Below are 25,124 nucleotides of genomic sequence, written 5' to 3' on the forward strand. Positions count from 1 at the left end.
TATTTTCCCTTAAAAGTGCCCGCTACTCCACTTATCCATCTCTATAAAAGGAGACAGGTGTTTTGGTTTTATTTGGAGGTACTAAACATCCTGAGATCAAAGTTCCCCATACTGCAGTGGTCTTTTTTAAAAAAAAGTTTTATCTAATTCCAGTTTTGTTTTTTTTTATTTAGCATACTCAAGCATGTACTCTGACACTGCAGAATCTGTTCATATTTGCACTCTCATTATGATTTTGGATAATTAATGACTATGAATAATTATAAACATCTTTTTCATGCTACCGTCTGCTCCTACTATTAAAATATGGCCAATAATGTAGTCAAGGCTACAGCTTTTCTTATTTTCACCTTTTTTTTATTTTATCTTAACACAATCAAGTAAGTGGCTGATTTTAAATGTTACCATCTCCAAGATTAGGCTCCAAATAAGTGTTGAGATTGGCAGGGTAAATGGAGCACACAGAGTTTTATGGTGACCTCCTAGTTGGCTGTGTGGTGGGAGAAAAATTCTCACCTGGTAGTTTTCTGTAACCCAGATATGATACACAAGGACAACAGACAATCCTTGGGGAAGTTTCTTCAGGATTGGGTTACTATTGTTTCCAATATTATAATGAGAGCCCCCTAGTTTTCCAGTATTATAGTAAAGGGACAGCCATTCTTTCCCTTGAGACTTATTTGCATTAATTTTATTCAAATGACAATGTAAACCTATAATCATTTTTTTTTAATTTTTTTTTTAATTTTTTATTTATTTCTGATAGTCACAGAGAGAGAGAGAGAGGAAGAGACATAGGCAGAGGGAGAAGCAGGCTCCATGCACCGGGAGCCCGACGTGGGATTCGATCCTGGGTCTCCAGGATCGCGCCCTGGGCCAAAGGCAGGCGCCAAACCGCTGCGCCACCCAGAGATCCCACCTATAATCATTTGAATATGGGTTTATAACTATATGTATCTCAGAATGGATTAAAAAATGCTTGAACATATGAATGGCAGTTGGCAAAACTCCTAAAGATTACACCTAGTTTGTTACATCCATACTTTCTAGAGACATTGCAAAGTCAGATTGTAAATCTTTACTAAGATAGGTGCACCTTCCCTAAAACGGTCATTGGAAATTGGAGGTCAAAAATCTGTGTATAGTTCAAAATCAGCAAGACTTTCTGAATTAAAAGGCAAAAAGAAGGTTGTGACTCATCCCCGATAAATATTAGTAGACATGTTTATAAGACTTTTTTGTTATTCCAATAGTTATTTAATGGAGAGCATCCATATACTATCTTAGGTTGTACTGAACTGTTGCTCAGGATTCATAATGATGCTATGTGCCAAAGCATCTGTCCTTCATTGTGAGAAGCCTATTTGGTAAACCCCATTATACAGTGTCACTACTGGTAGAGCTATGCTTCCTTAAATATTTTAAAGACAATAGATCATTAATTTCTAGAATTAATAATTATATCAAACATGGGGCACCTGGGTGGCTCAGTGGTTGAGTGTCTGCCTTTGGCTCAGGTCGTGATCTCGGAGTCCTGGGATCCAGTCCCTCATCTGGCTCCTGCAGGGAGCCTGCTTCTCCCTTTACCTATGTCTTTGCTCTCTCTGTATCTCTCATGAATCAAGAAATGAAATCTTAAAAAAAAGAAAGAAAGAAAGAAAAGAAAAAGAAAAAAAAAGAAGGACGCCTGGGTGGCTCCACAGTTGAGCGTCTGCCTTTGGCTCAGAGCATGATCCCGGGCCCTCGAATCGAGTCCCATGTCAGACTCTCTGTGGGGAGCCTGCTTCTGCCTCTGCCTATGTCTCTGCCTCTCTCTGGGTCTTTCATGAATAAATAAATTCTTTAAAAAAGAATAATTATATCAAAATCATTCTGTAGGGCAGCCCGGGGAGGCTCAGCGGTTTAGCACCGCCTTCAGCCCAGGGCCTGATCCTGGAGACCTGGGATAGAATCCCACGTTGGGCTTCCTTCATGGAGCCTGCTTCTCCCTCTGCCTGTGTCTCTGCCTCTCTCTCTGTGTCTCTCATGAATAAATAAATAAAATCTTAAAAAAATCATTCTGTAAATTTATATAAAAACAAATTTCACATGATTGTATTTCAAATATGTTTGAATTAAGCATAATTTTGTCTAACCAAAATAAACATAGTGTAAAATTCAAAATTCAGTCACAATAATTAGGGACGTGTGGTTACATATATATATGAAAATAATTGTCTTGCTTTAATACAAACAAATTCTCAAAATATTCTGATGCTAAAATTTTCTATTTAATTTTCAATGAAAATGGTAACCATACCATGGCAGTATTTACTATGACACTATGTTCCTCAAATAGTCATGAATAAATTTTAATTATAAGGAGCTGCATTTTCTACTTGCAATCCATTTTGACAGAATTAAATATATCCTTTAAGCTGAAGAATCAATCCCAAATGTATCCATCTATTCATGCAAGATTTCATTCTCCTTATGGATAAATAATATTCTATTGTATACATATACCACTTCTTTATCCATTCATCAGTTGATGGATACTTGGGTTGTTTCCATATTTGGCTGTGGTAAATAATGCTGCTATAAACATGGAGGTGCCCGTGTCCCATTGAGTTAGTATTTTTGTATTCTTTGGGTAAATACCTAGTAGTGCAATTGCTGGATCACAGGGTACTTCTATTTTTAACTTTATGAGGAACCTCCACACTGTATTCCGTAGTGACTAAACCAGTTTGCAGTCCCACCAATAGTGTAAGAGCATTCTCTTTTCTCCACATCTTCACCGACACCTGTTGTTTGTGTTGTTGATTTTAGCCAGCCATTCTTTGACAGGTGTAAAGTGGTGTCTCATTGTGGTTTTGATGTGCATTTCTCTGATGGTCAGTGATGTTGAACATCTTTTCATGTGTAGTATTTTTCAATTGGAATTTTAGATTTTTTTTAGAATCAGAAGTCTGTCTAGGCCTCTTGTAATTTATTAGGTATATTATATACAGCACAAAATGTTCCATGATAATCTTCCAGTTTGTAACTCTTAAAGATTTCATTTATTCACAAGAGACAGAGAGAGAGAGAGAGAGAGAGAGAGAGAGAGAGAGAGGCAGAGACAGGCAGAGGGAGAAGCAGGCTCTATGCAGGGAGACTGAGGTGGGACTTGATCCTGGGTCTCCAGGATCACACCCTGGGCTGAAGGTGGAGCTAAACCACTGAGCAACCCAGGCTGCCCTGTAACTCTTATTTTAAATATGGCTTTCTTATACTGGATAATCTAAATGGCTATTAATTTTAGATTTGAATTATACATTAAGCTGAATATAGGATTTATAGTCAAAAACCGCCTACTTGATAATATTCCAGTTTTCTACATGGAATAATTTGGCAACAGATTTCTGAAGTCTGAAATTTGTTTTGTATCAGCAATATATTTTTCATAGTCATCATCACTTCTGTCTTCTTCCAAATAATTTTTTGATCCCTTTAGCATTGTAAGAACATTATATACATTGAATTTTAATTTAACTCATTTAGCTTGAAATATTAATGTTAATATATCATGCACATTTAGGATATAAACCCTATCAAAGAAGTGATGTGCAGAACATATTATGTATTCATTATAAAATAGAGCCTGTCAATTTAAAGTGCATCTTTTCAAAGTATCTCTGGTTTGATTACCGGTATTTATAATTCTATTCTAAGACTTCACCTAGAATTCTTATTTTAAGTGTTCATCTACAGCCTTATAAAAATTAACCTACAATTTCTCTAGGAGCATTTAAATTATTTTTCAATTAAATTTTCCAACTTTTTATAAAGATTTTGGGGGAAAAAAACTACAGAAATAGAAAAATGAACATTGAATTTAGATAGCCTGTTTTTTGCTTTTTATTCATCCTATATATTCTTTCTTTAGTTAAAAAATTTGAAAATGACTTGAAGACCTTGGGACACTTAATTCCTAAGATTTTTGGCATGAATCTACTAAAAATAAGAATATTTTGCCAAACTTAAATATCACATACATTAACACAGTTTTTCTAATCATTGAATGTACACATTCAAATCTCCACAATTGTCCCCAAATTGCCTTTAGAGTTCCATTATATTAATCAGAATTCAAACAAGATTCACATATTGTTTTGGACTCCCATATCTTTTTAGACCCTCCAGATATCCAGAGATCTAGATTTTATGGGTCACTATAGTATAGGCAAAAGACAAACAAGCCAGTAGTCCAAACTAGAAAGTACAAAAAAAATGCTGATACAGATATTTATAGCCAAAATAGAAAATGGGAAAATATTTTTTTCAATAAGTGATCCTGGGTCAATTGGCTAGTTATATGCACAAAATGAATCTTGACCTCCAGCTCACACTATACACTAAAATCAATTCCAGATGAATTGTAGATATAAATGGAATAGTGAACAGGAAAGTTTCTGGGATGAAGCACAGGAAAATAATTCACAGTGTTATAGTATACAAGGTTTCATAAGTTAAATCCCAAAGAATACTATCATAAAGGCAAAGATTGATAAAAATGACCACATTAAAATTAAGAACTCTTACTTACCCAAAGACACCAAGAAGAAAGGGTAAAGTGGACCACAAAGTGAGAGTAAATTTTTTGCAATACACATGTCTAAACGTACTAGATTCCATCATGTACTGCCTACCAGCATTCATTTCACCAACTCTAAGATAGTTGCACTGTTGACCTGTCTTCTCCCCTGGCAGCTACCCTCAGTGAAGACAGCAAACCTGTCTCTTCTTCCTGGAGGTGGCATGCATCTAATGACTTGATATAATGATGTCCAGTCTTGGTTCTCCTGTCTCAGTGCTTTTATATTCTGAACAATCTTTGCTGTGACTTCATCATAGCACACCTTCCTCCTCTCCTCAGTCCTGCTTCCTTCCTTCCCCCAAGGGTTTTGATCCTAAGATTGCCACAAATGTCCTGTGTGCGCATCTCTATCCCAGTATCTGTTTCCCAAGGAATTGAACCAGTGGCAATGCCAAGGAGTTATAGAACATATAAAGACTTCCAAATCCATAAGTAAAAGACTACACTTTAGTAGAAGAATGAGCAACAGACTGGAAACAGCACTTCATAAAAGGAGATATCCAAATAGCTAAAGAACACAGCCAGGATATTATAAGCAAATTCAACCTTGATAAGAGACTCCTTCAAATCCATCAGCATAGTTATCATGAGAAAAAAAATTTATATATATATATATATATATATTATCGGAGAGTCTGTGCAACAAGTAGGGTTCTCATGCACTGCTGGAGTGGATGTATAATGGTATAACTCCCTTGGAAAACTGTTTGATAGCATTTACTACAGTTATAACCTAGCAATCGTCTCTTGGAATAAACTCAACAGAACTATGTACACTGAAAGAAATGCTCAGTGAAACAATATTCAAAAGCAAATCTCAATAATACTCAGTGAGAGAAGAATGGATACACAATATGGGGTATTTCCATAGAACAGAACATTCTATAGCAAGGAGAAATAATGAAACACTGTTCCATGTAATAAAACGAGTGAATTCATATACAAAATAATATTCCATATTTCTGTTTATATAAAGTTCAAAAATGGATGACTAACAGATGTCAACAGGCAAAAACTTTCTATTTGTATGCTCTCACAAACCACTAATATAAGAGAAATATCAGTAGCCTTATTGGCAGAGGAAGAATTAATTTGAAGTGGAGGGCAAAACCCATGGCATCATGCTAGTATAAACAGCAAATTCGTTAGGGAAAAAAGGCAGAGTCACTATCCCAAGTGGGGCAAGTAACATGTCATCTGCCAATTTAAGGTAAAGTAAGTCCTTCTCAAACTTTGCTTGGAAACTTTGCATGTGTCCAAGTAAGAACAAAGAGAGCCCAGCAGAAACTAAAAGCCAAGAGAGATTTAAGTATAGGCTGAAGTCTGCCTCATATACTTCCAAACCACTCAGATTCAATGGTAGAGCATAGAAACCTAATGGGTTCTAGGAGTTGAGACAAAACTGCTACCCAAATAATTGGATGAACCCAAAAACATGCAGACACAGGGACAATTCTTGAGAAGTCCAGCAAAAAACTAAAACTAAGCATTTAAGGAATAAAGCATCAGCAACCACATACCAAGAAGGAGACAGGTTACATCAATTAAGTAGAGAAGCTATATTAAAGAAAATTCAGGGGAAAATCTAGAATCATCATAATATATTATCTACCATGTATAGCTTTAAAAATATTAAAAGGCTTGGCAGAAAGGAAAATGTGATCCATACTCAGGATGTCTCAAAAGAGAAATAAAACCCCCCTACCTTAACAATAAGAACAAGATGATTTATCTACAATATCATGCTTCCTTTAAGTCCAAAGAGCTAGTGTTACAACGTAACCTAATAAATTAAAACCCAGGAGGTAATTTTCCTCACAGCTGTGATGAAAATAAGCTGACTTCTTTTCTGATAGAGTGGAGGAAGGAAGGAACCGGAACCACTGCAGATGCAGAAAATCTGACCAGATTCCCCACAAATCTGAAAAGGTTAGGTGTGAGCTCCCAAGTCCTTGGGTACCCCATAAACAAAGATAATTTGGCAACTTCCAACCCTTTCTCACAGTCTTTGGGGAAACTCAACAAATGGTGAGAAGACAAAACAATGAGAAAGACTCCTTGAAGGCACAGGACACTGGGCATGCCCAGACACTAGGCATGATATACTCTTGAGGGTGAAAGAGGAAAGTCAAGCAAATTTCTGCAGTCAAGGTATGACAAGTGAGAGAAACCTCCTTGGAGAATGAAACAAACCACTTTTGTAGGTCATATGATAGGAGAGCAATAATCCCAAAATTCTTCATACTCTAGGTCTTATAATGCAGAGGCATTGGCCATGTGCAACGAGAAGAGCCTAGCAGTTTGTGATATTGGAATGACTACTGTTTGCCTTAAATTCCTTTTGAACCAGGAATGCTCCACCAAGGGCCCTCACTCACCTGTCCCTAATTCCCCTCATCTCTAACAGATTCCTCCAATATTCAATAGATGTTAAATCAATAAGCAGTCTTTATGGCATGTTGTGATCAATTTAGAAAGTGAAATTCCCTTTTTTGGCAACATCTGCAAGTGTCAGGGTTCAAATCCACCCAAGTGGTTGACAGCTCATATGAAATATAACCCTTCCCTGATTAATGCTTAAATACTCTCACTGCTGTAATCCTGCCTCTCTTCCAATCACCTTGTCACCAGCAACTTCAGGCTGGTGAAGTCCCCCCCTCCTTTGAGAATCTCTGCTGGTGTGAAGGCTAATTCACATTTATTTCTTAGGACTGGTGTTTGTTATGTTATTAGCACAGCCACCCAGTAAATTCCCAGATTACTGGAGAGGCAGGATTGGAGAGCTCACTTTAGAGTCAACCAAAATACTGTCTACCATTAGAGAAGGGATAGAACCAGGATGGACACCCCCAAGTTTCAGGCACGAGTGCAAGATAGACTAGGAAGGCAGGGTAGAAAACTTGAGATGAAACTTCAAGCCTTCAGCTTCTCCTTAGTGTGCTGATGGCTGGCACGGAGACTGATAAAAGGAAGCTGATGGTTCTGCCCTCAAAAATAAATGGAATTGCATAAACTAAATATAACTAAAGCAGCAACAAATTCCAGACACAGCTAAATTGCAGCATCAATTGACTCAAATCCCCACTCTAATGGCCTAAAAGAATAACAAGCAGGCTCTCTGGGGAGAATAAGTGACCATTACTTCACCTGTACCGTTTTTGGGGTTCTTTTTACACGCAATGCCTAATATGCAATCTAAAAGTCTAAGATGTGAACAAAGCAAGACAGTGTCATCTGCTGTTGAGTAAGGAGTCAATACAAACAGACACACAGATGGCCTCTTTTTATAACTATTAAATCAGAACTTTCAAATAACTAGTGGAAGAACTGGATGACATATGCGAACGGCTGGGAGATTTACTCAGGATTGAAATCATTAAAAAAAATAGGAATGCTAGATATGAAATTATCATCAGTGATGAAGAATTCATTCAGTGGGCATATAATTGTGTTAGGTATCAAAGAGAAAAGAAGTTAACTTCAAGGACATAGTAACATAAATTATCTAAACCAAAACAATGGGCGGGGGGGGGTGGAGAAGAGTAAAAATGAAAAATACCCAATCTCTACAAGATAGTATCAGTCTAACATGGGATAATGAAATGCCAAAAAAAAATTGGGAGAAGAAATATCCCCAAGATATGATAGATTAATGCAAGTTGTGACTTGCACATATTGAAGCAGCTTATAGACCTCCAGGCAGGAAAAAAAATGTAAGCAAACAAACCCCAAAATAAAAACAAACACACAACCAAAAAAAAAAAAAAGCAAAAATATACCTACACAGCATAATCAAACTCCAAAAAGTAACAACCTTGAAAACAGCCATAAAGCGAAAGGAAAAACATATTAGATTCAATGACAAATATACATTCCATATAGTGAAACAATTTTAAACACTTTGTCTAAGGTGAGAAGAAGGTAGAATTAAACCTTTGAAGTACTGAGAGAAGCAAAATGCCTCTCAAACAGGAATGGCAGGTAGCAAAGATGGTCATTGAAAATGAAGACATTAGAAATTAAATAAATGCATTAAAGACATTTGAAAACTGAAAAAATACTTGCAGTACAAGAGTGAAGACTTTAGGTTTTCATCTTCTAACCAGATGTTGCCAATTCTCCTCTTTAAAGTAGCCTTAATTTAAAAACTGCTAAGTGTAGAGTATTCTCAGGTTAACCAGCAGCATAGAATATTTTCTTTAGTGTTTCTCAAGATCCTTACACTCAGATGCATTAATGTAATACTGACACATTTTGGATCATTTGCCATTTTGGAACTCTTCTATATTCTTCCTTAGAAGTAGATACAAAGGGTCCTAGGAACACTTTGAGATACACAATCTCAGAAACATATGCACTTTTTTCAATGAATTGGAAGAGAAATCCACTCTACCAAAAATGTAAGTAGCCGAGGATATGCCCTGTGAAATCCTCATACATTTTTTCCAGAGCTCTCATTCTTCTCCCCATTCCCCAGGCATCCCCATCAACAACTTGGAAGGAATAAGAGGTTAATTATATCTCATAGTGATTATTTCTCTCCTCCTATTTTTCTCTTTGATTAATGCCTCATGGTTCTCTTTCAAGACTCTGCTGAAATCATGAATGTTAGTCTGAACTTCAGTGTAAAGGCTCATTACACCATGTTTTGGTTATCTTTCAAGTGTTTTACAAACAGAATTTCTAGAATCCTGTGCTGTAGAATGACATGAAGTGGACCTGTTGTTTTTAATTTACAACATTTTGGGGTGCCTGAGTGGCTCAGTCAGTTAAGCATCTGCCTTCAGCTCAGGTCATGATCTCAGGGTCCTGGGATCAAGCCCTCCATCAGGATCTCAGCTCAGTGGGGAGTCTGCTTCTCTCTCTCTCTGCCCTCAACTCCTTGCTCTTGCTCTTTCTCTCTGTCTCTCTCTCTCAAATAAGTAAATAAAATCTTAAAATAATTTACAACTTTTTCGTTCTGAAAAAGCAAGTACACTTTTTTCCCCCACTATAACTGTTGGAATATATGGAAGATGCTTACCAGATACAGCAGCTTTCAGAGAGTTAAAGGTTTTGTGCTTTATGGTCTGCCTTTACATTTCCTTGCTTAGGTGAAGAATTACACAATCTCAAAACACTGCTGATATCGTGGAGAGTTTTCCTATCAGTGAGAGTAAAAAATGGAAACTAAAAAAATAGGACACACAGGAAATTTGTGTACAGTGAGATGATGATGGCAATCTGGGTCTTAGGGATCATTATATCCATTAATGTTCTTAAATAAGGATGTAGCAGTTCTCCATAATTATGCATTTATTCTTCAGGGTACTCATAACAACTGGCAAAAAGCATATAACCTTTTTTAAGAACAGCAATAATTAATCTCAAGATGGCTGTAAAAAAATCACTGTCATCATTTTACTTTGGATCAAACAGATTGGAGTTTTCATCAAAAATCAGTGAGCAACTCACAGAAGGATGACCTAATTATTTCCTTTAGGTAAGAGCTGACTCACTGCTGATCCTTCTGTGTTGAGGAGGATCAGCCTAGGTCATCCACCAATGTTCAGAAAAATAGAAGGATGTAAATAAAGAATTTGTACTGGTTAGTGGAGCACTGCTAAATAGATAGCATTGGCCTTCTTTAAATATCACAAAGAATTTTTTTCCTTAAAAGAGAGTAAAGATAGGTCATACTATATCCTAAGCCATAATCATGTTTGTTGATCAACTAAGTACCTATTTGCATATTATTGATAATATAATCTGCTTTTAATGTCACAAAAAAGTACGGTGTAATATGGAGCATAAATAAATACGGTCAAGACAGCCAGTGGTTATTAAATAAATACCCAGAATTACAAAAGTAATTTTTCATTGAAGAATGTGTAGTTTCATTGTATAGTTTTTAAGCTGCAAAAAAAAAAAAGGCCATAGAAACTATACCATGAGGAGACACACAAAAAAATGCAAGTGTTATATATTGTGTCATTCACTGGGCTAAATAAAACAACCCCTAAATACCAGAGAGTCTTTTGGTAAAATCTGGACATCTACCTAACAGAATATGAATCAGCTTCTCCCAACTGCCTATAGTTTTAAACAACAAAACAAAATAAAATAAAAAATTTTTATAGGGGTACCTGGATGGCTCAGTCGGTTAAGTGATTGCCTTTGGCTCAGGTCATGATTCCTAAAGTCCTGGAATAAAGACTTACATGAGGCTCCCTGCCAAGCAGGGAACCTGCTTCTTCTTCCTCACCTGCTGCTGCTTCCCCTGCTTGTGCTCACTCTCTTTCTCAAATAAATCTTAAAAAAAATGTGTTTATTTCACTTAATTTTTTAAAAACATTTTAAAATAAACATAGTAATAAATGAATCCTTCAAAGTTGAAAAACACTAACAGGAAATAATTTATATTAGTGGTCTAGTTCCCAAAGAGGGTTTACATACAGAGACAAGAAAAACCCCTTATTACTATACCCTGGAAATTTCTAATACATCAAGAGATCAAAGAATCAGGAAATGGAAGCAAAAAAGAACCTAGATACACAATCCACTAAAGACACAATAGAGCCTACCAGATGAAGAGAAACATACCGGAGTATGGCCATCAGCCATATTGTATATCTCCAGGAACAGCAAAGGAGAAAATGGGAGGAGCACCAAGGCCAGATTGCGGCTATCACGCTTTATATATTAACAATCATCACACATCGATAGCCTTTACTTCATCCAAAGATGAATACATATATTCATATATATATAAATACGAATATACTTATTCATATAAAAACAGCTTAAAACACAGGATGCATCAGAGAAATTACAGCATGCCAAGCAACAGGAAACATTTTTGTGAAGAATCAAAGATTTAACTTCTAAAAATCAGTACTACTTCAAAACAAACACAAAAGCTATGTAAAAATACCACTCAGGGGCACCTGAATGGCTCAGTGGTTAAGCGTCTGCCTTCAGCTCAGGGTGTGATCCTGGGGTCCTGGGATCAGGTCCCATCGGGTTCCCCGCATGGAGCCTACTTCTCCCTCTGCCTAGGTCTCTGCCTCTCTCTGTGTGACTCTCATGAATAAATAAAATCTTTTAAAAAATAAAATAAAAATACCACTCTGAATCATAAGCAGAATGCAAGAAGGATATTCTACTTGGTTTTCATATTGTTTTACACTTGATTGTGAATAGAGCAGTCTGTGGAACATAAAAGTGCTGCAAGTTGATTTTTTGTATTTCATTAAATAATTATTTAATTACAAGTCCTACAGGCATAAAAATGTTCAGAGGGATAAACAATAATTAAACATGAGTAGCACCACAGCTCAGCTCTTGTACCAGAACTGTCCAGAGGCTGGACAGCAGGCTAGAAGCCGTGAGTCATCAGCGTGTAGTTGGCACTGGGCAGTACATTTTGAAGAGGAAAGAGAGAATGTTATTTAGTCTCATTGGCCCTTTAGAAAGCAGCTAGTTAAAAAGGTCCCTTCCTCCCTCTGTCTTAGACATATATTTGCACAAACACACATTTGGTTTTATATATATACCTGTATGTTTTATATCTATGTTGTGCTGGTTGACTTATATTTTGGGGTAAGAAGTGAGAGTAGGGAGGAAAGGTGTGAGGAGGAGTCTTCTGTGAGCAAGACTATGGGAGAATCTCATCACCAATACTTCTCCCTGGTAGCTCCCTGACACAACAAATACAGTAAATATTGGGCCACTTACAACTTCTCCCTAGATCCCTGAACTATTATGCTCTCCAGTATCTTTCTCCTGCCATCTCTTTACCTCTCTGGGAAGCCCTCTTGTGGTAGGAAGAATGTCAGGAAACTCAATGGCTTCCCCAGCATGGAGCCTACATGAGGTTCACTAGCTACACTTGTGCCAGTTAAGTAATGCCCAACCAGGGCTCTTCAATGATCTGTGGCCCCAGAATGTTCCACACAGCTCAGAAGAAAAAAGCTGCAGGATTTACTTACTCTAGGAATCCATTCAGTTACTAAGGAGTTTCTTCTTGAAACATACATCCTATTTAATCACTTCAGACTATTTTTCCTACTCCAAATTACATAAGGCACCAAGATATTCCAGGCTGCAATATATCTTAGTAACTAGGATAAATGGAAAACTGCAGGATTCTCAAACTGGGTAAAATTGCTCACAGCATGACATCAATATATAGGAATTAAATGAAAACCCAAGTTTCTTTAATCAAGGGCAAAAAATACAACAAATTAACATAACTGGAATAAACACTGTCTTCTTCAGTAGTTGCATGCATAATGCCAAGTGTTTATCAGAAACCAGTACTTAAAGGCAAAGACTCTGATGTAAGGATAATGTTGGGTTATGGTTTAGTCTCTTTAACAGTTACGGGTAGACTGTATCAATGAAAAGCATCAAACCGATATATTTGTTCTAGCTGTTGAAAGTGTGATCTTATACTTCAGCATTGGATCTCTAGCAAGCTTTAACTTGTTGAAATATTTTTTATTCTCTCTCAGGTTCTGCAGGTACTGATTATTACACACACGGCTCTTATCTTTCATTACAAACTCCTGGAAACCATGTAATCCCATTATCTAAACAGGATTTTTTTCTTTTCTTTTTTTTTTAACCATTCCCTCATTCTATAGCCCAATTGCCCTTCCATTTGCTCTTCAATGTTTGCAGACCTTTATCATCTACCATTTTCATAAAACATGAATCTGCTGCCACAAGAATTTTATGGTAAATTTATCTAAATTAAGTGCATTTGCCTTGGTACCTTATCGATCTCATTTATTAAGTTCTGTTTTAAAAGTCAATCATAACTTTGGCTTCTTTACTTAACCTTGTAAGATCACATGATAAATCATGGTAATAAATGTGAAGTCTAATTCCCTTACCTGTGTGAAGAAAGAGAAGGCAGTATGTTCTGGAGGCATATATGATACAGCTACTCCACCTTTGACCTTGTGGGCTGAGTTGCACACCCTTCCCCACCCCATGCTACTTGAGGGCAGCGTGAGCCTCTGCTCATCTACACCTGCACAAGTCCACAAGTTCTCTGTGCCCTATTTACCCTCAGTTGCAGACCCTTGACACTCTGCTTCAGGCTTTGGTAGTTGCTTTTATTGCCTTCACTTGGGGCAAATATTTCCAAATTCTTTTTGACCTGTGATACTTCAATTTCTCACTCAGCTCTTGACTCTGCTTTCCCCAGCTTTGAACTCTCCTCCTTACAGGCTTTATCTCTGATCTCATCTTCAAGTTCTGTGACATAGATGTTCATCAGACAGGAATGGGGGCGGGGGTTGGGGAGAAGGATTCAGAAATACAGCAAAATCACTCAGAATACTGCTTTTTCTTTTAAAAGTTCTCCTAGCTAGCCCCTCTACTTACACAAACACACACACAAGCACGTGCACAATATCTGGTTAACATTGCAATACTGCCTCCCAAACTCTCCACCACTCTATTATTTTTTATTTGTATGAGTTTGCGGGTGAGGGTGGGAGGGCTGCCACATGAGACTACAAATTCCTCCAGATAAACACGTCTTCACTTTTGCTTCCCCTACAATGTCATGTGCCTGTTACTACATATGTGTGGAATTAATTTGAACAAAAGGTCTGCAGTTTTAGGGAAATGACAGGATTATGTTTTCACAGGATTTATCTCCCCACCCAGGTGATGCACACAATCCCTAAAACAGAGCTAAATGAGTGAAGGATTCCAGTACAAAAGCATACATCCTCATGGGCTCAAGCATACATTCCTGATATGCAACCTCGTGTTATACTACTGCGTAAAATCCACTCTAGTGTATTCCTGATAATTATACCCCGTGAACAATCTCTGCCTCAGAAAGAGTTAGGAACTGGCATAGATGCCACAAAGAACAAAAGAATACATTTCAGAAACTGTAGCCACATGGTCCCCTTTCCCTATCACTGTTATTCAGCCTGGTATTCAATGAGGCCAAATCTACTACATCTTTCACAGATCCAAATGTGAATTAAATCATGGTAAAGTATGTGTGTGGGGGGGGCACCCTGCTGCTGCTCATATGTGCAAGGCTCAGGACAGTTTCTCAACATCTGTCTTCTTGTAAGAGCACTGCATATCTCTTGGAAAACCTATCCCTTGGGGATCCCTGGGTGGCGCAGCGGTTTAGCGCCTGCCTTTGGCCCAGGGCGCGATCCTGGAGACCCGGGATCGAATCCCATGTCGGGCTCCTGGTGCATGGAGCCTGCTTCTCCCTCTGCCTGTGTCTCTGCCTCTCCCTCTCTCTCTCTCTCTCTCTCTCTCTCTCTCTCTCACTGTGTGCCTATCATAAATAAATAAAAATTTAAAAAAAAAAAAGAATTAAAAAAAAAAGGAAAACCTATCCCTTGTATTCGTATTCCTAGAGCATCATCAGCCTTAACGCTGCCTTCATCCCCACTGTTGTGGCACACAGGAAACCCAGGCCAGGGCATTTGGCGTCCTTCCCATAATTTTTGAATTGCAAATGGAAGGAGGGATTCTTATCTTCTTTGATCTTAAGTGTAAGATTACAGGGCTCTCATTAGACATTTCTCACAATGCAGAGATGCTTTACATACAAAATGAAATCCAGGAAAGACTAGCAAAGATAAGAGAGTCCTGCTAGCACTGAATCTCAGGATCATATCTGAAGCTGATGCTATGTTTCTTCTGTTTTGTAAGCTACTCCAGTGTTCTTCCCAGCCACTAAGAAGCATTTCTATTTTTGTTTTTATTTTTCCTTCAGGTGATTTAAATTGTGATTCTTATCACTTAGCTCTAAAGACAAACTACTGTGATAGTTGGCTAATAATCTCAGAGGTCACACTGAGGTTTGCAGTTCTCCTTTAATATTTGAAAAGTTCAGAAAATGGACCTTCGAAACTTGGAAGGTTTAGATCATTTCACAAAACACTGGAGTCTTTCTGAGATATTATAGGCATCTTTATGTGATTGTAAGCTATTTTTCTAAGCCAAAAGTGCTTCAAGCCAATGACACTCTCTTTTCCAGCTCTTTGTAAATTGTTTTGCTTAAAAACATGGATTACCAATGGAATTTACATCTTATTTTTCATGCTAGATTACCAAAAAGCTTCTCATTTTAATCCTTATTGGCCTTGGAGATAAAAGTTTGCACAGCATAAAGTTCTACTTGCAGGCTCTTACCACTTCTTCTGTCCTAACATTCTTGACATCCAGGTAAGAGCAGACCACTGGGTTCAGGTGCATGGGTAAGAAGAGAATATGAAAAAGAGATTGTGTAGGCTGTGAACAAAATACAAGGAGATGGTACATTAATACAAATGTGTTAAAAACTAACATGAGGGGAGTCAAACCTACCCTAAGCATGAAAAGTTTTAGATCTTTTCCTTATAGAAGAAGAGGTATGTTGAGGTACCAATATTACCAAACCCTGAGCAAGAGCACGTAATGCCTATTTAATTCCATCTGGGATGCATACACTAGAAAGGACATTCAGTGGTTTACAGCTGACAGGTGTTCTGACTGATGCCCATAAAATAACAGGTATTATTAGATTGTTAAATGTCTTGAAGATCATTCCAGGATTTCAAGACTGAAGAGGTAGGAATCAAGATATAAAGGAAGAATACTGCTAGAAAGAAATTTCATTTTTTAAAAATTTTTTAAAGTTTTATTTACTTATGATAGAGAGAGAGAGAGAGAGAGAGAGAGAGAGAGAGAGAGAATGAGAGAGGCGGTGGGGGGGTGGGGGGGGCAGAGAGAGAAGCAGGCTCCATGCCGGGGATTCCAGGATCGGCTCCCTGGGCCAAAGGCAGGCGCCAAACCACTGAGCCATCCAGGGATCCCCTAGAAAGAAATTTTAAAAATAAATATATAAACCAAGAAATAATGACAACAAGGACTCTCTAAGATAACTAGAAATTTTATAACATTTTCCTACCTAATTTGTTACTCATTATCTACAATAGTAACGGAATCATTAAAAAATGAAAAAGGTTTTCTTTTTTCTTCCTTCCTCCCACCTTTCTTCCTTTATTTTCTTCCTTTCTCTCTTCCTTTATCTTTCTTTCTTTCTTTCCTTCTTTCCTTCTTTCCTTCTTTCCTTCTTTCCTTCTTTCTTTCTTTCTTTCTTTCTTTCTTTCTTTTTTTTCTTTTTCTTTCTTTTCTTCCTCTTCCTCTTCCTCTTCCTCTCTCTCTCTTTTCCCTGGGGGAGAGGCCAAGGATAAGCTAGGCAAAAATCCGTTACTTAACATATAATTATAGGGTAAAAGGAATTCTAAAAGGTAGGAGAAAGGTGCAGGTAAAGAGAGAGTAGAAGGTAAAATCTGATTTTTAAAGAGAAAGGACTGAGGGGTCTAACCCAGGACATGTGTTGGTGTCGGTCTAGAATAGGTAGACGGTTTTTCTCTGCTTGTTTTTCTCTTATGTACAAGATGGGCATTCTGTAATTTACTCTAATTCTTTAAATTTCTACCAAGCGTTTTTGAAAAACTACCTGATAAAATCTTTCACCCCATTTCTGAGCTATCATTTGAAAACCACAATACAATAATAGTTAAACTGTTTGGAGGAAAAGGTGGTCCTTATTGGGGTAGTAGATATATCCAGAACCAAGGCCAGAAATGTGATAAAATATTTAATAAAGATGCATTCAGATAACTTGGCAGACTTTCCAGATTTACTTTCCTCTTTAAAAGAAACTCTTATGGTATATGTAGGTAGTCCTTTTATAACTTACTTTCTTTTTGAGAACCATTTGAAATTCTGGGAAAAACAAAAGTCTGTCTAAAAACAATGTATTTTTCTGCATGAAGGTTGTACTCAGGAGAAAAATACTAGACAAAACTCATTTTCAAAAGCAGACTGAGTTGTAGGCCTAGATCGAATTTGAAGAAGGGAACTGAAATATGTGACTTTCTTTTTTCCTTATGTAGAAAAAAAAATTTAACCGACATCAAGAACTAGGTAAGTGAATCACTGGAGTACTCTACACTTGCCAATGGATATGGCAGGTCAACAATTCAACATACTATGTTAGAAGTGGCACTACTCTATTTCCTATTTATAGTCAAACTGCTCAATTCATTCTACTTTAGCTCCAACCCTTAAAGGAATGGATAGCTAGAAAATAGAGAAGCTGATTCCATTTCATTAGTTAACGGAAATGGCTCATTCCACTTGATTCTTCTAATTTATTTTAAAATCAGGAATACTTGAACCTCTTCCAACATTCGTACTTCTTTTGGAAATATGTTCTAGTTATACATTTTGGTTTAAAAATAAAGAAAGCCTATCATTGATATGGGCATAGATTCCTGAAACACACAACATATTAAGAATATGCTGAGTGAAGTAAGTCAATCGGAGAAGGACAAACAGTGTATGTTCTCATTCATTTGGGGAATATGAATAATAGTGAAAGGGAATATAAGGGAAGGGAGAAGAAATGTGTGGGAAATATCAGAAAGGGAGACAGAACATAAAGACTTCTAACTCTGGGAAATGAACTAGGGGTGGTGGAAGGGGAGGAGGGCGGGGGGTGGGGGTGAATGGGTGACGGGCACAGAGGGGGACACTTGACGGGATGAGCACTGGGTGTTATTCTGTGTGTTGGTAAATTGAACACCAATAAAAATTAATTTATTTAAAAAAAAAGAAAGAAAAAAAAAGAAAGTTCCTAATTACTATCATAGTTGTTAAAAGTCACAGTTGAAAAATTAATAAAAATTTAAGAAAATAATATTTTTTTGCTTTAAAAAAAAAGAATAACCACAAAAATACACCTGAAAGAATGCCCATCTTTTCATTTACTGTATTTTGGGTTCAATATTACTTATTATACTATTCACTAGACTTTATTTGCTATCATTACATGATCAAATAACTACTCAATATTATTATAAGACAAATGAAATTTAGAAAACAAAACAGATAAGTAAACAAAATAAAACAGACTTAAATAGAACAAATTAATTTACTTCCAGGATGCTTGGGTGGTTCAGTGGTTGAGCGACTGCCTTTGGCTCAGGGTGTGATTCTGGAGTCCTGGGATTGAGTCCTACATCAGGCTTCCTGCATGGAGCCTGCTTCGCCCTCTGCCTATGTCTCTGTCTCTGTCTCTCTCTCTCTCTCTCTCTGTGTGTGTGTTTCTCATGAATAAATAAATAAAATCTTAAAAAAATAATTTACTCCCTAACAAGACAGAGAAGCATCTCTGGCGGGTGCCAGAGTAGAGGTGGTAGGGGATGAGTTCAATAGAGGAAGGGGATTAAGAGGTATATCCTCTAGTTAAGTCATAGAGGTGAAAAGTACAGTAGAGAGAGTACAATAATATTGTAATAATGTTGTATGGTGACACATGGTGACTGCACATGTTAAGGTGAGCACTGTGTAATGTATAGAACTGTCAACTTGCTATGTTGTACACCTGAAACTAATTTAACATTGCCTATCATTGATACTTCAATTAAAAAAAGACTCTAAACTTGAAAAATGCTGAGAGTTGAAAATCAATTTAATACTCAAAAATACATTAAAAATGTTTTAAATAAGCTATAAATCTATGGGGACAGCTCTGTAGATCATGACGAGCTTAGCTTGGTGCTGAGGCTTTAGAAGACTTTTGTGATTAAATGAGTATTCCATCAGTGGAAGAAAAGTGATGTGTGTGTGTGTGTGTGAAGGCTTATTTAATATACTGTATTAATTCAACATATATCTGTGTCTACTATTTGTGTAGGTTTTGTGAAATGCTTTCTGAAATAAAGGAGCTTAGAGTTTAGAAAGGGAAAGACCTTTAATTTGAAAACTATAATTCAAGATAGAATATGAGGATTGTGGAATTGGGAATTCAGTGACAGTGTGGTAGAGGGGAGATAGTTCACCCTCTGAGTTCAGATCTCACTTCCAACTGACTCCATTCCATGCTATCGGGAGTTGGTGAATAAGTGAGTGTATCCATTGATTTACAATTTTATAAACTAGAAACCAAAGCAAATTTACAGAACTGCTATGAATAAGCCTTAACCATATACTGATTAAATATTGCTTTCAATTAAGTATGTGAAAGACAACAATCAGGAAAAAAATCATTTTGGCCAAAATCAGAAAAATATGTAAGCACACAAACAACTCAAACATACATACATATCTACAGAATAGTTTCTACTGTTTACCCTTTGCATATTTCATTGGTGCTATGCCATAAAATCAATCAGGTAAAATTTACTTCATAAGTTAATGTATCTTAAAAGTAAATAAAATTTACTTTATAAAATCTAAAACTTAAAATCTTAGACACGTTTCATTGTGTACTAAAGTCATTATATTTTCCATCACAGACAGCTTATTTTCCATGCTCCCTTTCATAAAACTGAATTTGAAAAGAGCTATTAATTTGAGAAAAATTGTTTACTTTTAAAATAAACTTTTAAATGAAGTACAACACATATCATGAGAGGTGAACACACCTGAGCATGCAGCTGACCGTGTGACCACCATCCAAGTTCAGAAACAGAACAACACCAAGCACATTTTGTCTCTTTCTATCACTCAATCCATTTTCCTGTCTGGAAGTACCACTACTTTAACCTCTAAGACTCTAGAATAATTTTGCCTATTTTTGAATTATATGTAAGAATCATAGAGATACATTATTTTGCATCTAGTTTAGGTTACAAAACACTGTATATGAGTTATTTATCCATACTATTGCTTATAAGAATAGTTGGTTCATTTTCATTGCCATAAAGTATTATGATTAGTCCACAATGTATTTATCTATTCTCTTGTTGATGGACATTTGTATTGCTTCCACTTTGGAGCTATTATAAATAGTGTTATTATATACATTACTGAACATATATTTTGGTGAACATATATACATACTTTACTTGGAAATATATCTTGAATTTGAATTTATGTCCATACATCATGCTTAAATACTTACTGCCAACACATTTTCCAAAGAGATTATACGGAAACAACCTAAGTGTCTATCCATAGATGAACAGATAAAGAAGATGAGATCTTGTCATTTGTTACCATAGGATTGGATCCAGAGTGTATTATGCTAAGTGAAATAAGTCAGACAGAGAAAGACAAATAATATATGACTTCACTTATATGTGGAGTCTAAAAAAATAAAACAAATTAACAAATGAAGAAACAAAAGCAGAAACAGACTATAAATACAGAGGACAGATCAATGGTTGCCAGAGGGGAGAGGTAGGAGATTCATTTACCAAATCAAAAGTACAATTATTCATGGTCTTCCTCTCTGCATCTTAATCTTCTTCGTTATTTGCTACAGAATAAAGAGTTTGTTAGTTCTAATAGAATCAAAGTTTGTCATTTGGAATGGAGACACAAAATTCCAAAGGAAAATCTTCTCTGCAAAAAAATTAATTTTCTCTCTTCATCTGATTTGAAGGGGCATATATGATTCTTTCAAACATGTCAAATATCACATCGTTTTCTTTGTCCTAAAATAAAAGAGATTATTTCAACAAGCCTACATACACCAAAAAAAGGGAGGATAAATTGATAACTGATATTTGGTGCTCATTCTCATGAACATGGGAAAAAGACCAAATTCCTTCAAGTAGGTGTGGTGAGGACACTGAACCAGCATTGCTCCGAGATGTCAAAAAATCACATTTCTATCCCTTGCAATCCTGAAATTACACATAGTGAGATCACAAGTTACCAATATAATTTTATATTTTATTACTAAAATTTCCAGTGTACCTTTCCAAAGAAAACCTAAATGGGTGTGGTGATATTGTCTGCTCTGGGATCCTGGATTTTTGAGGCATGCACTTAGCCCTCTCCATAGATAGAATTTAATGATACTCTAGTAGATCAAGTTCTCTTAATACCAGACAATTCTATGTGGACGATTTGCTCATAAGACAAACACAGTAAGTTTTGTACTTGTTTCCATTCTGCAAGGTGATATTTTCAATGTCAAGAAGCAAATAAAAATCCTCCCTCAGCGAACTTGAATGACCAAAGAAATCTACAAATTAACTTTTATTAGCATTTAACAAGGTAGTGAGTTATAAGCTTAAAGTTAAAAAAATCAGTTGTATTTTATGCAACAATAAATAACTAGGAGAGCAAAGTAATTAAAGCAAAAAATGCTAACAGGAAGAAAAAAATAGCTGAGAATGAATCAAAGTGCAAGAGCTTCTACAGGTAAAATCTAAATGCTGATTACATTTTAGAGAAAACCAAAATAAGTGATATGCTATATTCACAGATAAAAACACACGATATCATAAATCAATCAATTACTCCAAACTAATCTACATACTCAATACAAGTCCAATTAAAGTCTCAACGAGATTTAAATGAAATATTTTAGTTTCTACATTTAAATGGAAGATTCAGGAGTCAGAATCCACCAGGATAATTGAATGGCAGGACTTAATGGTAACGTGCACAGCATGGATGAATGTCAGCAGTATAATGTTAAGTGGAAAAAATCTTATTTCCGAGACTATGTAAAGTAGGAGCCCTTCTTTTTATCGCTTTAAAGATTTTAGTTTTGTTTATGAGAGAGAGAGAGAGAGACCTGGGGGAGGAGCAGAGAAAGAAGCAAACTCCATGCTGAGTGCAGAGCCAGTCTCTGAGCCAGATCTCACCATTCTGAGATCATGAACTGAGCCAAAATCAAGAATCACAGGCTTAGCTGCCTGAGCCACCCAGGCACCCCTAAGGCCTTTTAATAAGGTAAACAGAACTAAGTTGAAAAGACAGTTCTTGGGAAATATTTAGGTCCACAAAACCATAGAAAGAGGAACATGTGTGAGATATGAGCAGACTTTTGAAAAATAAGATACATCACATAAGGGAAAGCAGGATAACATGGACAAGAACATATGTTTAGATATAGGTTAAATTACCTGATGGATCAGCTAATTTTTACTACACACATGAAATTATTTAACTAAATACATACAGTAAATAAAAGCACAATATATTGGACTAACAATGAAAGTGAACCAACTTCAATGATTACTTCAATTCTATACTCACGAGAGAATTCTAAAGAATGATAATTAACCTTCATAGATGGAAAAACATGCAACATGCCCAAACATAGCTTCACACAGAAAGTGACTGATCAACTGATAAGGGAGGCAAAAATCCACTTTTATTCATCTTTTCTATTTTTCTCCAAAAGTAAATATTAACATGGTGGGACTTGTAAAGCACTCTGATCATACTCTGCTTTACCTGCATTATATCTCCATTTCTATACACTCTGATTTTATTTTTATTTCCTGGTAGAAACACTAATGCAGTATCTCAAGCATGATCAATCATCTCTATTGGATCACAAAAGGTTCCATCCAATGGGGCAGGTTCTTGTCTCTTCAGTAATTATTTCTTCTAGTCAGAAGATCTCCAACCAACATTATATATCCATCCATACATCCCTGTGCTATTCAGGTAAGTCTAGCACTAATATGTGGAAACAACACAGGGCATAATGGACTATTAGAAAAGGGAGTGCAAAACATTGTGCAAAATATTATCAGAAAACCCAAAGGGCCATATCATGATAACCTGTTCACATGTTTCTCTTCTTCATTGAACTTCTCTCCTTAAAGGAGAGGCCACATCATTTCAAGAATGATCAGCAATTCCTTGGTAATGCTTGATACTATAGATGTTTATGCTAGGAATAAATAAATGAATGCTTCTTATACATCACAGATTGATTTTAAAAGTCACGAACAGTCAGAGAGCCTGGGTGGCCTTAGTCAGTTGGGCATCCAACTCTTGGTTTTGGCTCAGGTCATGATCTCAATGTGAGATCCAGCCTGCGTGGGGCTCCCTGCTTACCATGGCGTCTGCTCAGGATTCTCTTTCTCCCTCTTCTATTCCCTCTCCATCTGCCTTCCCCAAAGCTTGCTACTGCCCTTTCTCATTCTCAAATAAACAAAGAAAATCTTTAAAAAAAAAAAGTCATAAATATTCATTTTGGTGGAGGAACAAAATACAGTGCTTCCCGGAAGTGAACCTACAGGGCATATTTCTGGTGTGGAAGTGTATCCTTATATGCTCTGCAAATACAAGATTCTCACAAATATTTGAGAAAGTTAATAGGCTGTTATTCCTGACAAGCAGCCTAGAGAATCATTTCTTTTTTCAGATTCTCCGTTAATTAGAGTTCTCTTTAATTAACCTGGTTATTGTTCCCATTCCCTTTCAGGATGCATGCTCCATCGCTCAAACTCAGTAACTATCACATTGCCCTGAATAGCTCCCAGCTTGGCCGCTGTGCTTTTGGCAACACTTTCTCTAAACGTCAAGAAGAAATGGGACTTTGGGTAGAGGTAACTTACTGGCATAGCACAGAGGTGAATGGTTACATACACACTCAGGAGGAAGAAAGGGGACTAGAATAGGTTGGTAAAAGGGTACATGGAAACCTCAGTGAAACAATTGGAAGGAGAGCCCCAAATGATAAAGGAAACACCACCATCAATTTCATGACCATAGTATGATAGCTAATGGGAATGGAAGCCATATAACTCAGGTAATAACAGCTCCTTTGGCTCGTTTATTTCCTTTCAGGGACTTAAACCTCTGGTTTCCAAAAATTATATAGCGTTACTATCTCACCCTATCTAATTCCTATGTTCCCCTTAATGAAATTAGTAATGGATGTCTCACCCTATCTAATTCCTATGTTCCCCTTAATGAAATTAGTAATGGATGTCTTAAATTAGGGTATTCATCTTACACATGGTTAGTAATGGGAAATGACTCGAAGGTTTTTCTCAGATTATATATAGGGATGACAACAGAAAGTAAGGTATTAGGGAAATTTCAGATACGTTGGGAAAAGACCAAACATTATAACCATAAACCACATCACAAGAGCTTACATATTTTGCCCCTGTTCCCACCTTCTTTATTCACAAAATATATCTCTCAATTCTGTAGGATCATAAACTCTACATCTATTATTTAAACAAAGAAGCTTTGTAAGGAAAAGACAAATGGGAAGCAAAAGATAAAAAATAAGAGTTCAGGTAACACTAAGAAATGTAGTATACAGAACAGCAGGCTGAGGTAAAAATTGAAAACACACTGCGAAGAGGCCAGTGCTAAATAATAAATGAATAAAATATTGAGAGAAGAGGAAGAGCTTGGAAATAACAAAATACTCTGTAAACAGAATTGAAGTTTGGGAGAAGTATTTTATATAGAAGGAAAATGAATTAAAAGAAATAATTAATGTTCAATAAACAATATTGTAAAGTATCAAATAAATAAGTCTATCAAGTTAAATAAGATAGGAAAGACCACATATAAAAGAATGACTGGAAATCAGGACAATACCGTGGTAGAAACAGCAGTCTTAGTGTTATTACTTTTGTGTCATCTTCGGAAGGGAACACCTGAGGGTTAATGTATATAATCCAATTTGACAGACACTTTGATGATTCAATGATTAATGGCAGGAATTTATGGAAAAGAGGTGTGAAATGGAAATGCAAGG

Source organism: Nyctereutes procyonoides, unplaced genomic scaffold (genome assembly GCF_905146905.1).
Source record: "Nyctereutes procyonoides isolate TBG_1078 unplaced genomic scaffold, NYPRO_anot_genome, whole genome shotgun sequence".
NCBI classification, from domain to species: Eukaryota; Metazoa; Chordata; class Mammalia; order Carnivora; family Canidae; genus Nyctereutes; species Nyctereutes procyonoides.